Source organism: Ambystoma mexicanum, chromosome 7p (genome assembly GCF_040938575.1).
Source record: "Ambystoma mexicanum isolate Mex_15411 chromosome 7p, UKY_AmexF1_1, whole genome shotgun sequence".
Lineage (NCBI taxonomy): Eukaryota > Metazoa > Chordata > Amphibia > Caudata > Ambystomatidae > Ambystoma > Ambystoma mexicanum.
This window is the reverse complement of record NC_090939.1, coordinates 641226244-641247280: the sequence shown is the minus strand read 5'-3', so window position 1 is coordinate 641247280 and position 21037 is coordinate 641226244. Positions and strand designations below refer to the sequence as shown.

General features: G+C 48.3%; 1 long non-coding RNA gene across 1 annotated transcript; it reads right to left on the bottom strand.

The window, feature by feature from the left end:
- Window positions 1–19851: 19851 nt before the first annotated feature.
- Window positions 19852–20662, bottom strand: LOC138525545 (uncharacterized). The gene is made up of 3 exons (XR_011283346.1): window positions 20572–20662; window positions 20289–20374; window positions 19852–20195 (listed from the first exon to the last, which is right to left on the bottom strand). It is a non-coding gene; the product is annotated as an uncharacterized lncRNA (long non-coding RNA).
- Between the last annotated feature and the right edge of the window lie 375 nt (window positions 20663–21037).

Genomic DNA, 21037 nt, shown 5'->3' with positions numbered 1-21037 from the left:
GGTGAGGTCCCGATTCCCACCGGCCGAGGATCCCCTGGCCTCTTTGTGTGGCAAGCTTTGTGCTTCCCCTCTCCTGGGTCCTCTGGTCTGCTCCAGGTCCCCATGTGGTGCCTGGCAGTCGTGTCCTGGTGGTCCTTTGGTACCTTACTCGTGCCGGTTTAGGGGCTTCTTCCCAAATGGGCAGGCGGAGAGGTAAACAGGCGTCTTGTTGAGGTGCATGAAGGTAAGGTCTGGTGGCTCACCCGCCTCCTCACGTCCCTCATGGGCCTGAGCTCATGGGGGGTACCCTCGATGAATGGGCACTGGCTCTTCTTGGCAGCTGCTGTGTGTCTCTGCAGGTTGGATACAGCTGCCTTCCACTGGGACCGCCGTGCGGGTGTCTGTCCCCCACGCTTGCGCTTGGGCAGTTCCTTGGTTCCCGGGCTGCATCCCGTTGATGCGAGGTGAGGGCAGCCAATGTGATTCTGAAGGGGGGGCACTGGGGCGTGAGAGTTGGTTTCTTGGGTGTCTGCCACCCCCCCTTCTTTAATTGGATGCCCAGGACGCCGGCCCATTGCACTACTCCACTCCACCGGTGAGACCCCCTACGGTGCGTGCACCTGCTGGTGCCGGTGGCGCTCTGGCACAGCTACTTGTCCTCCCTCTCAAGCGGACCGCCGGGGGTCCCTTCGGTGCCCTGTCGTCCCCCACCTCCGGTGATGGATGCGGCAGGCACCCCAGACAGCCCAATCGAGGGATGGGAGGGGCTCCGGCTTCCTCCGCTTCTCTTCCCGCTCTTGACTGCTGCTCGCCTCCACGCTTCACGGATCGCCTGTTCCTGCGACCTGGTCCACTCACTCAGCCCACTCTCTGCCTCCTCCAGCTGCGCTGCTTCGTTGGGAATTCTTTTGACTGCGGGCGATCTCGGGCTACTTATGCAGCGTTTTCTGTCGATGGGTCCTTAGTTGGTGTGCTTATTGCTCCTTATTGGGGCCGCCCAGGAGGAAGGCTCTCCTCACAGTGCAACGGGTTCGGTGGGCCATTTTGGAAGTCCTCCACAACCTCTATCTTTTATATCAGAAAACAAGGGGTACAAAGTCAATAACATTATCACAAGAAGCCCAACGCATCTGAAAACGGGCAATAACCAAACAAATAAACCTTCAAGCCTTTTACCTACCAGGAGTCCAGAACAGCATTGCAGAGGTGTCCAGTCAAATGGTCGAAAACATTTGGTCGAATGACAAATTGGTCGAATCAATTTGGTCGAAAAAAAAAGTCGAATTTTTTTTTAAAAGTATATATTTTTTTTTGCTCTAGTATAGGTAAAAATAGGTAAAAAAAAGTTGTTTTAACACCAAAAACAGGGGTTGAGGGGGGACCCCCCCCAAAAAAAAAAAAAGAAATCGACCATTTTTTCGACCAAATTGATTCGACCATATTGTAATTCGACCAAATGTTTTCGACCAAATGTCTGGCAACCCATTGCAGACAGCCTGAGCAGACAGTCAGCATAATCTCACGAATGGGAGATCAACCACCAACAACTGCAGAGAGTATTCAAACAGTGGGGTCGTCCAGACATAGACCTATTTGCATCAGCCAGCAACAAGAAGTGCCCAGCGTATGCAAGCAGAACTCAGCAGAAAGGCAACAAGGGGGACGCATTCCCATGTACAGGCCTATTTGCTTACGCATTTCCTCACATTACATTCATACATCGGACAATACAGAAGACCATGGCTCATCCATGCAAGGTAATTCTCATTGCGCCAGCTGAGGCAACAAATACTCCAACCTCCAGCAGCTGCTGCTAGACCGCCCAATACGACAGCCCAGACACTTGCACATCATCTCCCAGGATCACAGGAAGATTCTGCACCACGATCCACAATCCGTGCAATTAACAGCATGGCTCCTGACTTTGCAGAGTTTGGAAGTCTAGTAATTCCAGAGGAATGCAGAAAAGTGCTAGAGTCAGCAAGGGCACCTGCTACAAGCAGGTCATATCAGCTCAAGTGGAAAAGATTCTGCGAGTGGTGCCAGGGGCAAGGCGCATTGCAACTGCTTCACATAACACCAGAACAACTGCTACCGTTCCCACTATTCCTGGCAAAGGAAGGCCTCAGCCCCACCTCCATTAAAGTCCACGTGGCAGCGATTTCCGATATGGCAAGAAAAAGAAAGGCAACGCCATTGTTTTGTGATAGGCTAGTTAAGCATTTTCTAAAGGAACTGTTTTGGGTCTTCCCTCCAACAATACCGACTCCCCCTTACTGGAGTCTATATACAGTACTTACCAGACTTATGAAGAAGCTGTTTGAACCGCTAGCCACGGCCTGCATCAAATAAGTATCCTGGAAAGTCGCCTTCTTAGTGGCAATGACATAGGCTAGAATTGTCTAGGAGCTGCAAGCACTATCAATCAATGATCCGTATTTGCGGTTCTGTAAAGATAAAGTGCTTCTGATGACGACCCAAAATTCGTACCAAAAGGTACCAACAGATTTTCATAAGAATACCTGCATAGTGTTGCCTACATTCTTTCCACAGCCAACTACACAAGCAGAAAGGGCATTGCACTGTTTGGACGTGAAGAGATCCATCAAGTTCTATTTGCACAGGACAAGACCATTTAGGAATGGACACAGCTTTTTGTGGTCTTCAGTCCAGCAAACAAGGAGAAAGCGTTATCTAAACAAGGCATAGCCAGATGGATCACGTCAGCTATTTCTGCCTGCCATGAACAAGCAGGAAGGCCGCTCCAGGGTGCACCAAGAGCACACTCTACGTGAGCCACTGCAGAATCAGCCGCATTATGGGCAGGCGGTCACTGTTAAGATGGATTTCTGAACTTTGACTTGGAGGGCAGCGGTTCCTAGTTTCTTGGAACAGGGTAACCTCTGGACAAGCCAGACCAATCAGGGTAGCTATGGCAGACGGTCAAGACTAGGTCTCAGGAGGGGTGAGGGTGACTGAAGGACCTCAATGAGCACACAAAGCAAGGACACTTACAAATTACTCCAGACAGGTGTTTATATCAAAGATATAGACCCATTTATTACAAGGCCTTTGTAACATAGACCATAGCAAAAGAATCACAGTAACACTAGGTAAACCAACACAACGCTATCAATCCAATTTATATACAAGACCATTGGGGTCTAAAGGGGTTAAATGCACGAAATATGTCGACAACCTAGATGGGAAGGAAACAGGCAGTGCAGATAGTCTTTAGGCCCCCTCGACATCGACAACACACCTAACTAAAAGGCAGTCCAAGCCCTAAGAAGAGAGGAGCCGTGTGCTAAATAGTACATGCAATGCAAGCGCGCACGGTTGTTCCAATGGGCAAAATAGGGTCTCTTCAGGGGTCTCTGGCACCTCGGGAAGGTGGATGAGACGATGCAGAACAAGTTCCCACTATTTAGGGAAGACCTCCACTTGAAGGCAGAGGCAGTTCCAGAGTGTGGGATGGAGTCGCTAGTTCGCACTAGCAGTGGAAAGGAGAGGGGCCACTGGATAGTGTTGTAAGTACTCACCGGTTCCAGGCACACTTGGACCCAAACTTCACCCGCTCAGTCCACTCGGGTTGCAGGTTTGAATGCAGCAAAAATGACATCTCTGCGACTTTCAGTTCCTGATACAGCGATGATTCCCAAACGGGACAGTGGCGATTTCTCTGCTCCGGGCGGATGAATCAACCCAGTTTCACTGCAGCAGGCTACAGGGGCAAGAGGGTCATAAATGCAGTGTACCTGCAAAAGACGTTGCTGTGGCAGGGCAACACAGTATCCGTGTTTACTCCGGTCCTGACGCACTCGTCTCACTTCAGACCTGGGAATACCAAGTGTACGAAACTCGGGAGGGTGCCGGGGACACAGAGCTAGCAGTATACCAAGTTTTGAGGGCTTCCTCGAAACGATAGCGGAGGCAGAGCAAAGGTCCTGCGTAAGCTGGTCAGCCCACTGGTTGGCCCAAGGACACTTCCGAGAAAGCTTACTTGCAGGTTTTGATGAAGTGGTGAAGGTGCCGAGAATAGTTTGTCCCACTATTACAATGGGTCAAAGCGTCTTCGCAGACGTTCTAGGACGACCAGATACAGTCGGGTCCCACCGGATGACAGTGGGCTCAGGGTGCCAAACCTTCCAGCGGGTCACCAGCGGGTCTTTGACACGGTTTCGTAGTTGCAGGATACTTGGATCCTATACTTTGGACCACGGTGGTCCCAGTCATTCATGGCACTCCAGACTCTCTGGCACCCAGGATGTGTATTGGACTCAGACGTTCCAGCCCACATCCTGGAGGCACACACACAAGGTATGCAGAAACCCAATGCTTTCGCGGGAAAGTGCATGACCAAATAAGGACTGACCCGGGTCGACTCGACCTGGGGAAGGTGAAGGGGCAAGATGGCCAAAGGACAGGACAAAGAACCTTGTGGCATGGCCTTTTTGGAGCCATGCCACCTATTCGTGCCAAACGCGGTTAACGTAGTTAACATGGCAGGAAAGGGTTAAAAATAATGCGAAAAGATAGCTGCCAGCAGTCCTGTCCATGACACATCTGCACAGTTCATAAAAAGTCCACCAAGAATATCTAGGGTCTTTGGAAAATGACTAGACCCAAGTGTGTTGTATGGTAAGATACACTGCACACTTGTTACATGTTGCACAAAAGTTGCAACATGGGAAAAGAACTAAGGGAAACAAAGTCTCCCAGTACTGACTGACTTAAGGGCATGTCAGTTTCCCCATAAAAGTGAGCGAAAGCCCAGAGGAGTGCAGCAGAAGGCTGTGCTTCTCTGGCAAAGTCAGTCAATGGTGTCTAAACAGCAGCAAAAGGTTTGGGGGTGTGCACATGGAGGGAATATTACATACAATTAGGAAATCTTTCCTAACAGTCACTCAGGGACATTTGCCAGGCGGCTACCTGGAAAGTGACACATACATTTACTAGACACTACTGCTTGGAGAAGCAGCTCGCAGCAGATGTGCAAACTGGAAGAGTGGTTCGACAACATCTATTTTAGTAAGGTAAGAGGCTGTTTTACCAGCCTACGACCACCTATTTCATACTGCTTTACACTCTATTCACAGCATGTGAATCTATGAAAGAGCCAATGCTGGACAAGGAGTGAGTTGCTTACCTGCAACTCCTGTTCTCCAGCATTGGTATCTTTCATAGATTCACAGGCACCCTACCCTCCTTCCACCCCGGCCAGGTAAAAGGCCTCAGAGTCTACTACAAAATAAAGTATGACTAGTCAGAATCTGAGGACGGCTGGGTGGGAGGAGCCTCACACTTGATGTCCCATTGGATGGCGATAGTGCACCCATAACGAGGTGGATAGCACCCAAAATGTTTCTTTAAATATATCTATAAGGTAACCGAGGATGTCCAGCTCGTCAGCAGGAAATATTCACAGCATGTGAATCTATGAAAGATACCAATTGTGGAGAACAGGCGTTACAGGTAAGTAACTTACTTCTTACCGCCACTTCGTCCGGCTGGATTACTGCCAGATTACAAGTGGCGGTATGATAGTGTTGTTCTGCATTTATGGACTGCATGGGGATTTCGGCAGAATTACCACCAGTGGTAATTCCACCACAACAGCTGTTTTTTTTTGCGGTAACATGGCGGAATTCACTGCAGTTTAAAGTTTGATACAATTAAGTGGTATGTACATGTAAAATAATTACCAAGTTTTTCCTTTTTGACTTGATGAGGAATTATTCAGCTAAGGAGATGAATCTATTAAATATGAATGCTGGAGAACCACAGTTGTGAAGAAGTATCTAATTTTTCGATTTTGTTTGTAATGACTAAAAATGGTTGAACCAACCGAATTGTTTCATTTTAGTGTTTTTATCTGTTTCCTTAACAGGGTTCTTATAGAAATTTGTTGCAAGGCCCACCAGCAAAACAACTGTTGGAAATGCCTCTTGGTTCCAAGTTCCCGCTGCTGCCCGGGAGTGATATTTTGCTTTATACTACAGACCTATGTGAAAAGGTAAATAGGGCATTACACTTTAACATTGTTGTCTTTGTTACTAATTTTTCGATTTGCATTTTCCACTTAGCCCAAGCAAATGTCCTTCTCAAGGAGTTGAGTGGGCTGATTCGGGCGTGCTGTGTGGTCCGTACCTGGGAAAAACTGTCTCAGCCGGCTCTATGAGTCCGATTCACGTAATCTCATAATGCCGGGTTTGTCTGATGCCACTCTATAGCTTTTTGCTTTTGTTTTCATGGGGTTCTCTCTGTTCCTCACCTGTTACTGCCACCCATGCCCTCACACACCATGCCGTTTGCATGTGTATTCAATACTGAGCAACAGAACATTCCTGTCACTGCAGGCGCAGTCCTGACACCACCATGCACGCACAGCGCAATTGTATGTGTGGCACCTTTCCCTTTGCCATGCCATGCATATGCCTGTGTATTAGGTGGCTGGCGTACTGCAACCCACGTAATACATTTCTTTTAGCAAACTCAGTCCTGTGCAGGTCGGGATGGTGGCAGCCAGACGTCCCTCACATAGGAAACGATGGACGGACATTAGAGTATCCACAGATGACCACAACAGGAAGATGTAGTGAAAATAAGAGTTTTTCCATTTAGGGACCTGGGATGGTCATTTGTTAGGTCTCTACGGAGCCTCAATGTCCCCACCTGGCTGTTAGGTAATTAATAAACTAACATCAGAATTAAATGGACATATTGGATCTAGCAGTCAATATTGAGACCTGTTTGTTAGGTCTTCTATCAAGGTTAGAAAAGAAGCTTGTAGTAGGGGACATTTTTTTAGCCGGAATGTCTCAAGTATGCCCACATTTCCGTCTACTCACAAAAAAGTCCATACATCTTAAATAGTGAGGCGACATGAACATGCCTTAAAGGTGGTGTTGAAGAAACCTGAGGTCCATTATATCATGGCTATGGGGAAGGGAGCTAAAAAAAAAAAAAACTTTATATGGAAATTGACAAGTTCACAATTCGGCATACTATGGGTACTCGTGGTGAAATGGAGGCCTATTGTCAAGAGTTAGGGTGAGAATATATAAGACAAGTTGAGAGCAGTGTAAAACGTGTAAATCTCCAGTACTGGGGTGTTTTATAGAGTCACATACTTAAGAATATTTCCACCTGGTTTGGAAATCCTTTTTTTCTTGCTCACATATGCCGGTGAGGTAATATCATGCTGGTATTACCGCATACCAGCACGTTACCGTACCAGACCACTGCAAGTTTGCCAGTAGGGTGGTGGATTTACCTCCAGCACTGAACTAGAGGTATATCCGCCACCGTACCGGTAGAAAACACGGATGGTATTACCGTCTTGGTAATACCGGTGCTGGTAATGCCAGCAAATCCCCCCATGAAGTCCTCTAAAGTCCTATAGGACTCCATGGAATGGGATTTACCAGTGTTTCCACCACATGGATTCTGCCGGTAATTCCGGCAGGCCAAGTGGTGGAAACGGTATTACAGTTTGCCGGTATCATGCTGGCAATCTCCTTTAAGAGATCACGCACTGTCAGATCTTTGTGGCCTACCAAATGCCTCTAGTCTAAAACCTACAGTTTCACTTTCATATTCTTTTTCTGCTCCTTTGAGAAGGAGACCTTGGTGAGAGCTCCTGTTCGGTGCAGTGGAAATTGTTTGGCTTTTATTCAATGGTTTCTGGATTCCAGGTGTTTCAGGGCTCTGTTTGCTGTTATAGGTGACAGCTACCAAGTTTTGAGCTTTCTGGCAAACCAAAAGGAAGGATATCCTTTTTTGACCTGTGCTCCAAGTACCTTAGGGAGAATATTGGGAAGTAAGATCCCCACAAGAACAGCATCTACTGTCTTCATCCTCATGATGATGCCACCTGCAATCTTTGTCAGTGACTTTCCACCAGAACCAGATTTGCTAGGGAGAGGAGACTCCTAGCATGGCTGCACAAACCCAGAAGTGAGAAATTGGAGAGGGCTGCTAAAGACAAAAAAAAGAGCACAGACGAGATGAAGGGGAACTGAAGGGACAGGCTGGGAAGAAAAAAACAGGCTTGAGATCGCAGTGACTCGGAAGGAGCATGGTTCCCCCAGCCCAGCTTCATTAACTTCATCAGGCTAAAAAGAAAATTACTGTTATCCTACAGTCGTCAGTGGGTCTCACGTCAGCAAAGAAGATTTAACCATTGTCGCTACCACCATCACTGGCTGCATAGACTGCAGTGCTTCCTGCAAGTGAGAAAACTATTCAGCGGTTTGTCTCAAAACTCACCAGTAAAAATTACAAAAGTAGTCTAAAAAAGGAGGCAGTAATGCAATTTATTCTGGGCCCAGTCGCAGTTGGGAAAGCCAAATTCAAACAGAATGCAGAACAGAACTGCATGAAAAGTGCTATCAAAGATACGCCTAAAAAACAAAAGGTTTTATAATCTCAAACTAATTAGCATCGACCCACATTTGCAACATTAGGACATTTCTCCACGGAGGATTGATTGGGACATACATTATTTCAAAATGATTGGGTCCCACAGACCTTACTACAGCACCCCAGTCCGCCCTTGTGACGTCACAATCTAACCCCCAATTCCCACATTAGCAGTGGCAATTTATTGAAACATTTGGGATGACCAGCGGATCTTTATTCAACTGCCGCCAATCATCCCCATCCGTCCTCTCACAGGAAGGTATTTGATCATGACACTGCCAGAGCCTTGAACCACCAACAAGTTACTGCTTTAATGTTGCATCTTACAAACTCTTCGGACTTCTTCCCAGGCTATGATGTGCAAAGGGAAACCGTCAGTACACCAGTTCAAAAACGAATATATCGAATTATAAAATGGTTGTGCATTCACTGTTTTTCCATGGGACCTATAAGCTCTGCTTTCTGACCTCAAAAGAAACAAAGGCTGTTTGTTTCCTACCGTGCAATCCTGGGAACATGTAATTTGCAGTGTGCTGCCAGCCTTTGCGGCTACTAAGCAATTTAATGAAATGTGAACATGTTTCTAAAGAAGCAGGCTTCGAGACCTGTTCACGATGCCTCGTTTTAACGTTAAACCGTGTATACTTACCTGCAACTTAACTTATTGCCTATGTGGTGTTAGCTTAAAACACAAGTAATAGGGGCATTCTCCAGCCTAGTGCATATAACAATGTGGCCATCACCGAAGACCCCTCCCCTTTTAGTGGGCTAACGCCGCAGCTGGTAACTTTGCGCCTCTTTACCATGCTGATCTTGCATTTTTAACCACATTATTCCCCCTTTTATTGATCCATCAATAACTAACTCTTGTGTTCCGCATAGTCACCACTCTGCTGCTCTTCTTTTAATTATCCACACCTTTTTGAGTCTACTCATGTCCCCTCCATCTTCTTCCCAATTTTCCAATGGTCCATCTATCAACACAGACAGGTTCATCCTTATCACATGAGATCCAATAGGATTCATAATTTTCTATATCTTCAGGTTGTACTGTGACCCAATCAACTTCATTTTTATCACCCTTTATTAGTTTGTTAAGGGGCTTATTTCTGTAATTTTCCCTGTCAACCGGTGTTCCAGATAAGATTTTGTGTTGCAAGTATTTCACTCCCTATTTTTAAACTTTGAGAGTAAATGTAGGTTCAAGAGAGTAAAAATGACTTTACTCCTACGTCCCGTCCCCTTTCCTCCATACTTATGGGACATTCCACCGTCCTGTGGGACGGGACCAGAGCATTTTGTAAAAAGCATCCAAAAATGTTGCAAACATTTTGTCCTTCCTCTCTTTCTTGCGCGGGGCCCGGCACGCGGCCGTAACCCCGCCCATCTTGGCTCCGCCCCGCGCATCGCCCATCAGTCCTTTTCTCTGCTCATTCGGGACTGGACACACTTGCATCCGTGCAAGATTTTCTTCCCTTTTTTCCTCTCTGGGTCTCGCTAGCGATCGTGTACTAGTCTGTCTATGTCGTTCAAACTAGACTTTCCAGATTGTTCATCATGTCACCGACACTTTGCGAGGGCGGACCCCCATCCTCTTTGTCTCGAGTGTTTGGGTCCGGACCACCATTGGGACTCCTGTTCTTACTGTGATTCCCTTTCGGTCCAGGCACTTCAACGTTGGTTGGAACGGCGGGAGGAGGTGTTTCGAGCGGTGGGAGGAGGTGTTTCGACGGACTCCTCCTTCGCATTTTCAAGCGTTTATCCGTGAAAAGAAGAAACGCCCGGTAAGTTCTTTACTTTTCAGAGCACCCCGGCCGGGAGACACCTTCCCGAGCCAGGAGGAGCGTTGATCGCTCTGTCACTGGGGATTGCCCCGAGGTGTCTTCTGGACCTAATAATTGTACCAGAGTTTTCTCAGAGGGTCTCGTAAGAGGCCTGTGGATACCAGAGTACACTCCAAGGCCCCTCCTGTGGGGGCTGCTTGTAGACCCAGTTCTACTGAGTCGTGGGGTACCGTAGCTAGCTCTGAGGCCTCTTTATCGGCTTCCCTCAAAAATAAAACCGGGGTACGCCCCGAGGCCTTGGTTGGGCTTGGTGTTACCGAACGGATGTTCAAGGCCCACACTAGTAAGGCTGTTATCGGACCTGGGTCCGAGGTCCCTCGTACAGAGGCTAAAGTTACCAACATTTCTGAGAGGCCTGGCAAGGCCTTATCGGTGAAGGTCGTTTCTCACCGTTCCCGCTCTTGTGGCGACGCCAGAACTTTTGAGGGGGCAAAGAAGGAAAGTTCTTCTTTTACCGGCAGCGCCAAGGTCCTTACTGAGAAGGCTAATTTGGCTATTGATATGTTGCATAAACATTCCAGGCCTCATAGTACCGGTTCAGCTGAGGTTCCTTATGTTGAGGCTAAAGTTAAGACCCCTGATCCATCGACGGGGACCCGTGCTTCACTTGCTCATGTGCCGCAGTTCCCCTCAGGTGATGGCAAAATGGCAGCCGTTCCCGCCACGACCATTGCTGCCATTTTGGGTGCTACCCCTACAACTACACCATCGGCCTCAGGTGTAGGGCTTGGTTCTGTGGGTGAACATAAAATTCCTTGTGCGCATCCTTCTCGCCCAGTTTACGACTGGAACACTCGGATGCCCCTTCCGCACAATGTTTTGTTGCCTCTGTGGTCGGCACCGTTGATTTTTGTCGGCACCGTTGATTTTTGTCGATACATCGGGAGATGGGCCTGTGTGGCAACCCTCCCCGTTGTGTCCCTGGATTTATCCTCCTCATGAGAGGCCTCCTCCGGTACCAAAACAGTCCCCAGAGGGCACCTTCTTTGGCAAATTTCAGACGCTCATGCGTACCGACCCCATGAGGGAATATTTCAAAGGGCTTTTTAGGGAGATATGTCAACCCGCGCCTCCGGCTCCACCCGCTCCTCCGGTGGCTCGGCCGGTGCCGCCCTTGCCTACGGTGCCTTCCCCTGACCCTTCTGCCATTGCCCCCATTGTCCCCTGTGGACAAGGCAGTGTCCGACACGGTTCAGCAGGATCCTGACCTGTCGAATGAGGCACAGGGCGATCAGGACGAGGACCTGCCCTTCTCTATTAGGGCTTTTCATGACCGGGTACTGGACATGATGTGCTTTTTGGATGTTCCGGTGCCCGAGGCACCTGCTCCGCAGGAGGGCATGCTTTCTGGGGTGTTCACTCTGTCTCCTTTGGAGTGTACCGGCCTGTTCTTGCAGAAGGACGTTCTGGCCGAGGTCCGTAGGGTCTGGGAAAAGCCACACTCTGGACTTTTAGTCAATAAGGAAATTGACGCGCAATACAGGCTGCATTCTTCAGAAGAGGTGGCCCTGTCGTCTTGTCCGCCCCCCTCCTCCATAGTGGTGGCTGTGGCTACTTTACAGTCCAGGCCTGCAGCATCCTCTTCTACGACGACTACCCAGCTTCTAGGGAAGGAGGACAAGCTCCTCGACTCCCGTGGGAGGAAGATTTTCGCTAACTCGGCCTTGCAGCTCCGGCAGGCCAATGCTGAACTAGTGTTAGCGGGGGCGAGTATGAGGATGTGGAAAGGTCTGTCGGAGTTTGAGGAGTTCATTCCGGTTGAGAAGCTGGAAGATTTTAAGGTGGGATTATCAGATGCCAGGGTCTTGGCCTAGGATCTTCTGGAGGCTGCGGCTCACCACGTAGACACTTCGGCTCGGGGCCTTATGCTGGGGGCTGATACCTCCCGACAGGCGTGGCTGCATGCCACCAAATTTTCAAAGGAAGTGCAGGACAAGGTGTTGGACCTTCCTTTTGACGGTAAGCAGCTGTTCTATTTTACAACGGATGGGGAGCTGAGCAACACGAAGTACAGCACCCAGACAGCTAAGTCCTTGTCAGTCCTAGTTAAAACTCCCTTAAAGACCCAGACGCCGTTATCGCAAAGTCGGCCCTCCTCTGGTTTCAGGGGCTTCCAAGACTGGAAATCTCGTAGAGTGGATACCCCTTCGGTTAATAACCGCCGGGAGGCAACAACGGACTCGGTTTTTCTCCTGCTCCTCAGCCTCCTCCTCAGGTTCAGGTGGCAATACCACTGAAAAGCCTACGAAATGAGGGTTCTCCGCGCTCGCACGAGACCCCGGTGATAGAATGCATTGCCTCTCATTGGGAGGCGTGGCAGACCGTCACCGAAGACAGGTGGGTCTTGTCAGTCGCTCGGGCGGGCTTCCGCTTACCTTTACCCCCTACCCTGCCCTTCAACCCTCCTTTCCAGCAGTCAGGGTCGACCTCCCTAAAAGCCGAGGTTCAGAAACTACTGGACCTGAGAGCTGTGGAACCCGTTCCCCTTGGGGAACGAGGGGAGGGCTTCTACTCCCGGCTGTTTACGGTGCCCAAACCCAACCAGGCTGGCCTGCGCACCATCCTAGATCTTTCCCAGTTCAATCTTTTCCTACCCCAAGAGAAATTCAAGATGATCACGCCCGGCCAGATACGGTCCTCTTTGCAGATGGCCGATTGGCTCAGCGTGGTGGATCTTCAGGATGCGTACATGCATATTCTGATCTGGAATCCACACAGGAGATTTTCTGTGGGAGAGGAGCACTTCCAGTTTCGAGTGCTTCCTTTTGGCCTCAGCTCGGCACTGCGTGTCTTCACGAAGATGATGTCGGTGATCGCGGCCTATCTTTGTCTGCAGGGTATCCATGTGTATCCGTATTTGGACGACTGGCTCTTACGCAGCCCTTGCCCGTTGAAAGCCGCGGGCAATCCTCAGTCTCTCCTTCAGCTCCTGTTCCATCTTGGGCTGTCGGTGAACTGGCGGAAATCTTCCATGACAGTCTCGCAGGACTTGATTTTCCTGGGTTTTCGCTGGAACACGATCGACTGCAGAGTGTACCTGACCAGGGACAGAATGGTGGATCTGTTGGCCACGTGTCAGATGTTTGGGCAGTCGGAGAGCATGTCGGCCTGGTGGTTCCAGAGGCTTCTGCGTCTCATGGCCTCCTGCATATTGGCTCTTCCTCTTGCTCGTCTCAAGATGAGGCGGACTCAGATGGCTCTTCAGAGTTCTTGGCGTCAGGCTGTGGACCCGGACTCCAAGTTGATAATGATTCCGGCTTCCATGAGAGTAGACCTGGAGTTGTGGTCGTCTCTCAGCAACCTGTCGGTGGGTGCGGGGTTTCAGGACCCAGCCCCTATGGAGACGGTCGTGCCGGACTCCTCCCTTCTAGGGTGGGGTGCGACGTTGGATCTTCTTCAGGTCTCGGATCTTTGGTCGCATCAGGACAAACTCCTACACATAAATCATCTGGAGCTTCTGGCGATCTTCCTAGCGCTCAAGGCGTTCAGACCGATCATTGCCAACAAAGTGGTCCGTATCCGCACAGACAATGTGGTGTCAATATATTACATCAACAAGCAAGGGGAAACCAAGTCGCCCCCCCTCATGGGCCTATCCATCCCGATTTGGGAGTGGGCTGTTCTTCATGGTGTCTGGCTGCTTGCAGTACACATCCCGGGCCAGCTGAATGTCACGGCAGATGCCCTCAGCCGGTGGACAATGATCAGCTACGAGTGGGAGTTTAAGGCGGAGGTCCTGTCATGGATTTTCCTGCGTTGAGGCACACCGGAAGTGGACCTCTTAGCTACGACAGCAAACAAGAAACTTCCTCTGTATGCCTTCAGAAGCAGGCTTGGAGCTTCCTCTCTGGGGGATGCTCTTGAGATTCCATGGCACAACATGAGTGCTTATGCTTTCCCACCTCTGCCTCTAGTTCACCGGACGATTTGCAAATTGAAAAACTCGGTGAACTGTCCCTCCTACTCATAGCCCCATGGTGGCCGGCCAGGTTTTGGTTCACAGAACTTCCAGACCTGTCGGTGTATCCGCCGATCAGGTTACCAGTGACCCCCGATCTTCTTCACCAAGGGGAACAGCAGATGTGGCACCCCTCTCCACAATCGTTCAGCTTGGCGGCATGGTGCCTGAGTTAAAGTCTTTAGAACATCTTAATTTGTCTGCGGATAACATGCGTATTATCCAGGCAGCCAGAAAACCCTCGACTAGGTCCCAGTACAGAAGCAAATGGCTCAGGCTCTGTCATTGGTGTTTAAGCAAGCAGTTGGACCCAAGGGGGGCTACAATTGACATGGTACTGTCCTTTGTATCCTTCTTAGCAGAGTCGGGCGTCCACGTTCTGTCATGTAGAACTTACCTTTCCGCGGTTTCCGCTTACCTTTCTACGGACTAATGCTCTTACTCTCTGTGTAACCCAGTGGTTAAGAGGCATTTTGCAGGCTTGACGTGCCTTTATCCTCCGATTCGTAGTCCGCACCTGACGTGGGATCTAAATGTGGTCCTGACGGCGTTGTGCCATAAACCTTCGAACCGATGGCCACGGTGGACCTCAAGCACCTGTCGTGTCCTTTTTGGTCGCCGTTACTTCAGTAAGGCGTGTGAGTGAGCTCCAGGCTTTGTCAGTGGAGCATCCCTTCTTGGTCTTTCACAAGGATAAGGTGGTCCTACGGACAAATCCTGCTTTCCTGCCGAAGGTGGTATCTGAGTTCCATCTGAACCAGTCGATCTCCCTGCCGGTCTTTTTTCCGAACCCTGTCTCGGAGGCTGAAAGGGTTCTGCATCGTCTCGATGTCAGAAGGGCTCTTAAGTTCTATCTGGACAGAACATCCAAGTTTAGGAGTTCTTCTCAACTATTTGTGACCTTTGGTAACCCACAAGGTAAGCAGGCGTCTAAGGCGACTATTTCTCGGTGGATCGCCGCCTGCATTACAGAGTCTTACACCGTCCAAGGGCTGAAGCCTCCTAAAGGTATTCATGCACACCTGGTGCGGGGCAAGGCAGCCACGGTTGCCTTTCAGAAATATGTCCCCTGGGAGACCATCGCGAAGGCGGCTACTTGGGCCTCCCCATCTGCTTTTTGTAAGCATTATTGTCTAGATATGAGCTCAAGATCTGATGCTCAGTTTGGTCAGGCTGTGCTGAAGAACCCTTTTCAGTAAGAGTTTTTTTCCATCCACCCATAGTTCCTGTAAGGAGTGCTTGGGAATCTCCCATAAGTATGGAGGAAAGGGGACGGGACGTAGGAGTATAACCAGGTTACTCACCGTAGTGACCACCTTACTCCTAGTGCGTAGTCCCCTTTCCTCCATACGCCCACCCGCCATCCCCTCTAATAAGGTTCCTCTGTTATTGCTAATAGGTCTTAGACCTAGCGATAGAAAAGGACTGAGGGGCGATGCGGAGCCGAGATGGGTCGGGTTACGGCCGCGTGCCGGGCCCCGCGCAAGAAAGAGAGGAAGGACAAAATGTTTGCAACATTTTTGGATGCTTTTTGCAAAGTGCTCCAGTCCCGTCCCACAGGACGGAGGAATGTCCCATAAGTATGAAGAAAAGGGGACTATGGACTAGGGGTAAGGTGGTCACTACGGTGAGTAACCTGGTTATTCTCCTATGCAAGAGAGTAAAATGTATGTGAGATCCAGCCGACGTGTGCAAAAACTGTTTGGAAATCATTACCATTCGGCAGCTTTCTGCATTGTGACAGAATACACCTTTCATTATTGTGACAGAATACACCTTTCATTATTTCTCTAAGGCCTGGCCATTTGATCTCTCCTGTATATATTTAAATGATGAAAACACAAAAACCTAGTCAATTACATAGCAAAGCAAACATGAATTGTATTGTGTGTTTTGAGGTTCGATAGCAGAATTGTCTTTTTGATGTTTAATGAAAGTCCTCATTTCCTGGAGCTATTACTACCTAATGGTATGTCAATGTTATGATATAACAGTGCAGAGATGCAAGGACTCCATGCTAAATTCTATACTTAATCTCATGGTCAAATGATTATATAGCGCTGTACATAGAACATATGTATCACCGTTATCATCAAACCAAAGTTGGTACTCCGTTATTGACCTCGAAAGGATGAAAAGCTGAGTTGGCCTTGCCGGGATCTGAACTTGCAACCTTCAGATTGCAGCAATGAGCACTCAACCCGCTGAGCTATCTTATTGGCTAACATCTTTCAGCGGTCCATAAACTGAGTATCGATTGAGGTATAATAATCACAGTGCCTAGATGCTGGACGAATATTCCCAGTCGTCAGACTGAGAATCCTCAGTAATTTAAATAATACAAATAATAAGCCCTTCACTTGTGGAGTCTCTCCACCTCTGGTCCTTTGAGGCTCCAACCAATGTGGTGGCAAGGCTTAGGCTCCACCCCTGTCAGCCATCTTCAGATTTTTCACTGTGTCTACTGAACAGGGGAATCCTCTTCAGCTCTCTGAGCAAATTGTTTTTAGCTTCCCTATCACTGGGGCTTCCTGGTTTAACCTTTTGAGCTTAGGTTTCTACCTTTTGCCACCTAAAAACGTTGTGTCTTTAGGCTGCCTACTCTCACATCATGGCTGAGACTCAAGTACAAGCTGTCAAGGAGAAGACCTCCCTTTTCAGGGACTGCTGCAGGTGTGGTAAAAAGGTCATCTTCATCAGCGATCCCCACAAACTCTGCATCTATTGCCTTACCCACATCACATCCAGTCATGTAAAATATGTCAATCTTTTTCCAAGAAGACCATGGAAGACGGGCATAGGAGGCTATTACTTCACCTGGAGAGCAGACAAATGTTGTCTAATGAGAATCCAGCAAGACTGCGCCCTCAACTTCCTCCAGGCACCCTGAGAAGCAAGCTCCAAAGAGGAGAGCTTCTTCAGTGGACAGAGCAGACTATCTGCCACCCAAGGGCACGAAGAGGAGTGGGAAATCCTCAACTGAATCTGTAGGAGTCTCCAAGGGTCTGCTGGAAGGAGAACTACACAAAGGTTAAAGTTGCTCCATTTCTTCTCCTTCGTCAGCGAAACGACGGTCCACGGGGACACTGTCCACAACTAAACTAACCTTGCCATCCACTAAAAGTGTCCCATCGTTGACGGATAAACCGCCGTCCACCATAAAACCAACCACCTCGTTGAAAAAGTCATCATCATCGATGAAAGAACCGCCGACGAAGCACCCGTCCACTGGTCACGTGTTGCCACGTGCCAACAAAGACATCGTCGCCAACAAAGCGATCATCGACGAAGCACTCGTCGACGTCCAAACATTTATTGACGAAGGGCCCGTCATTGTCGATGAAAGAACCGTCAATGAGTCTCCAAAAGCAGAACACAACACTGTTGATTGACTCAACACCACCAGACTTCATCAACAAGCCTTTTCCACAGCCAGAGGAAGCTTTAAGCATCCATACACCACAGCTAGAAGGGTTAGAAGGCGCTACCACTCTATCCCCTATAACTGAAATAAACGAACTACCTGGCACCTTTCGACCTACTCTAATGCAGTCGATGCACAGAATTATGGACAAGTTCCAAAGGAGGCAAAGGGCAAGGCTCCTGGTCACACGGGCACTTTGTGTAAGCAGACCTTTGTGAAGCACATCACTGGTGCAGCGCACTAGAAGCAGGTCTCCTACAGATCGTACGCCACATCACTCACCGTCACCTTCGAGTTTTATCAGTTAGCAGCCGCCAAGGACAATGCTCACACTATGGCGGGTCACCCAGGCCTCAAAAAAGAAGACGCTCTCCATCTTCTCCAAGTTCTTCACCTCAAAGATCAAAAGCACACAATGCGCCTTTAATTGATACAGCTTCTGAATGGCCGGACGACATTGTAGACGACGCCGGGGAACCTGATGACCCTTTTAGGGAGTTTTCTGACCCAGACACTCAGGATGACGGGCCAGAAGAAAGTGAACTGCCTCAGGACACTCCAGACGCAGACGATTGGGATTCTATTGTCATCGAGAAGCAGATGAAACGTGACTCACCAGGGGGGTCCTCACCTCTGGACGATATTGTATCTTTTCACTCTATCATGGCAAAGTTGGCAGAGATCTTCAAAATACAAGTCGCCATAGAGGAGAAAGCATCAGTCCTCTACGAGTACAAAGACTAAAAACGCTGCACCATCAATACGATACCAATACTAGAGACTATTTGCGACGCAGGTGAAAAAATCCTGGCCACTCCTCTTTCCACTTCTGCACTGGTGGCTAGACTGGAGAAAGAGTATAAAGCCCCGGACTCGGCTCCATTGTGTCTCAGAGGCCCTCCTAATCCCGACTCCGTTATCACAGTGGCGGCGAGGAAAAGACGGCAAAACCCAGCCTCTCCCCTCACAGCTCCACCTGATAAGGAGGGACTTAAACTAGAGGTCTCAACGACGGCATCATTGACGGTGTGGGCCAGCAACGCCATGGCCATTATGGCAACACTGGATAGGGAATTATGGCTCTGTATGTCTCGCCTCACTAAACACCTTCCAGAGGAGTTTCAAGAAGAGGCCAAAGCCATTATCGCAGACGGTGAAGCGGTCTCGGATGACATGATCAACACCTCTGTGGACATTGCTCACTGCGGTTTCAGGCAGATGGCACACAGCACAGTCTTGAGACGCCAAGCCTAGATGAAGGCCACAAGTTTCAGACCAGAGGTACCGGCCCAGATTCTAGACATGCCATTTGATGGGCAAGAACATTTTGGCAAGAAAATAAATGATCACACGAAGTCCATCAAAGCCGACACTGACAACTCTAGGGCGATTAGCTCTTTAAAGGACAAGGACCGTCATTCTTTTTCACTCCTTTTGAGGTACCAGCTCCAAGTACGGGTCATACGGCAGGTCTTTCCAGAGTCAAGTGTCCTCCTCAACCTCCTTCCAAATCGGGAGGTAGATACCTACAAAGTTCCACCAGATAGCAGAACCAAAGTGGCAAAAGGGGCTCAAGCCAGGGCAGGAACCAGGACAAGAAAAACTGACTCATACTTGGCACATCTTCCACATCATACCCCAGTGGGAGGACACGTTTCCCTGCACCCCAATCATTGGTACACCATAACATCGGACAGATAGGTGCTTCTGGTAATAAAAGGGGAACATACCATAGACTTTATTCAACGTCCACCACCTCACACACCGCCAAGAAAAAAGTCCTACAGCTGCAACAGCTAAGGGCAGAAGCTGACAAGCTTTTACTAACGGCTGCCATAGAGTGGATACCACCTCTACAACGGGGGAAAGGATTCTACTCCCACTTTTTTCTAGTAATGAAGAAAAACGGCCAGTGGCGCCCGATACTAGATCTACGTGCCCTTAACAAGTTTGTTTGTCGTCTAGAATTCAAGATGACCTTCCTTCAACTTGAGATAAGCTACCAAAGAGCTGGGTTGTCCTTCAGGGGCTGTGTGGATGAGGACCAAACAATTATCGTATATAAACAGGTTCCACAAAACAGCTAGCCTCCTTCACATCCAAAGGGTGTGACAATCCACACACAGCCAAAGTAGAGAGCTGTCGTAACTAGTTTAGACAGAGATGCATGGTATTATAAAATACATATTTTAATCATTATTTTATCCAAAACATTTGTCGACATACTAAAAGACAAAAAACAAACATAATTTGATGTTTACCAAAAAGCAAAATCACAGAGCACATATTTAACCTGGAAACCTGATATTACTTGAAATGAGAGTGAGGTTAGTATCGGGAAGTGGGGGGTAGTTGTAAGTCAACCCTTCAAATTTTCTTCCTAAACTCAGATCTTATATATCTATATGTCAACACCTAATCGTGTTTCCAGGTCCAGAAAGGAGAACATGTCTGAATCGATCTCAATAACGTAATCTAATGGACCCGTCTTCAGGACGCTTCTCAGTTGTAGAGCTTAATCGAAGAAGATGTGCTGTATAAAATCTATCCTTGGTCGTGTGGCAAACTATAAAAAACCAAGACCAAAAGTTTTGGTTACTAAAAATTACAAAAACCATTATCATCTCTCTAGATTCTGCGTGCTGGCTGTGTCACTAACCTTTAATTTCTTTAATGGCATGTGAGGAATCGTTTCCAAACGGAATATCGTTGCAGTAACCCAATCAGTGGCAATTTTTGCACGCTCTGGGGAAAAATAAAACGTATACAAATATTTTTACTGCATCTTACTACTGTGACATATTTCAACTAGATTCTATTATTCATAATTCATACAAACACCACTATATTGGTGTTAGTGATATGTTTTATTACCTATCTAAATTACATAATTTTTCTTTTGTTTTTACGTAAACGTGACCATTTTAAATTCAAACAATTACCTTGGCCATGAAAGGTGCATCCTCAATAGTTGTTCTTGATTATGCATCCTCTCACTGTTATATCTTTCATAAGTACATATCGTGGACTGAGGAACACCTGTTGCCAAACAACAACAAACGGAGAGACTGCTTGTTATCACGACCGCCCATCCTTTCCTGGCCTCGGCTGTCCAAGGCCACGGTTGTATCCATTAATTCTAACGTATGACATGCAGTGGTTGGATTTAAATAAGTTAACTTGGAATTTTCCAATAAGCTTACACTCTGTGTAGCAGCTTGATCAGCGCGGTCCTCGCTAGGAAGAGGAACCCCATATGCGCGACCACAGTGTTCTCGCAACAATAATTGTTTGTAGGTCCCACGCTTCCTATTAAAACAGAACGACTGCTATAGCTAAATACGCTCCTTAGTATGCGCCTGTGATTTACTATGACATAATGCGATCTGTCTCTACTTACTTAGAAGC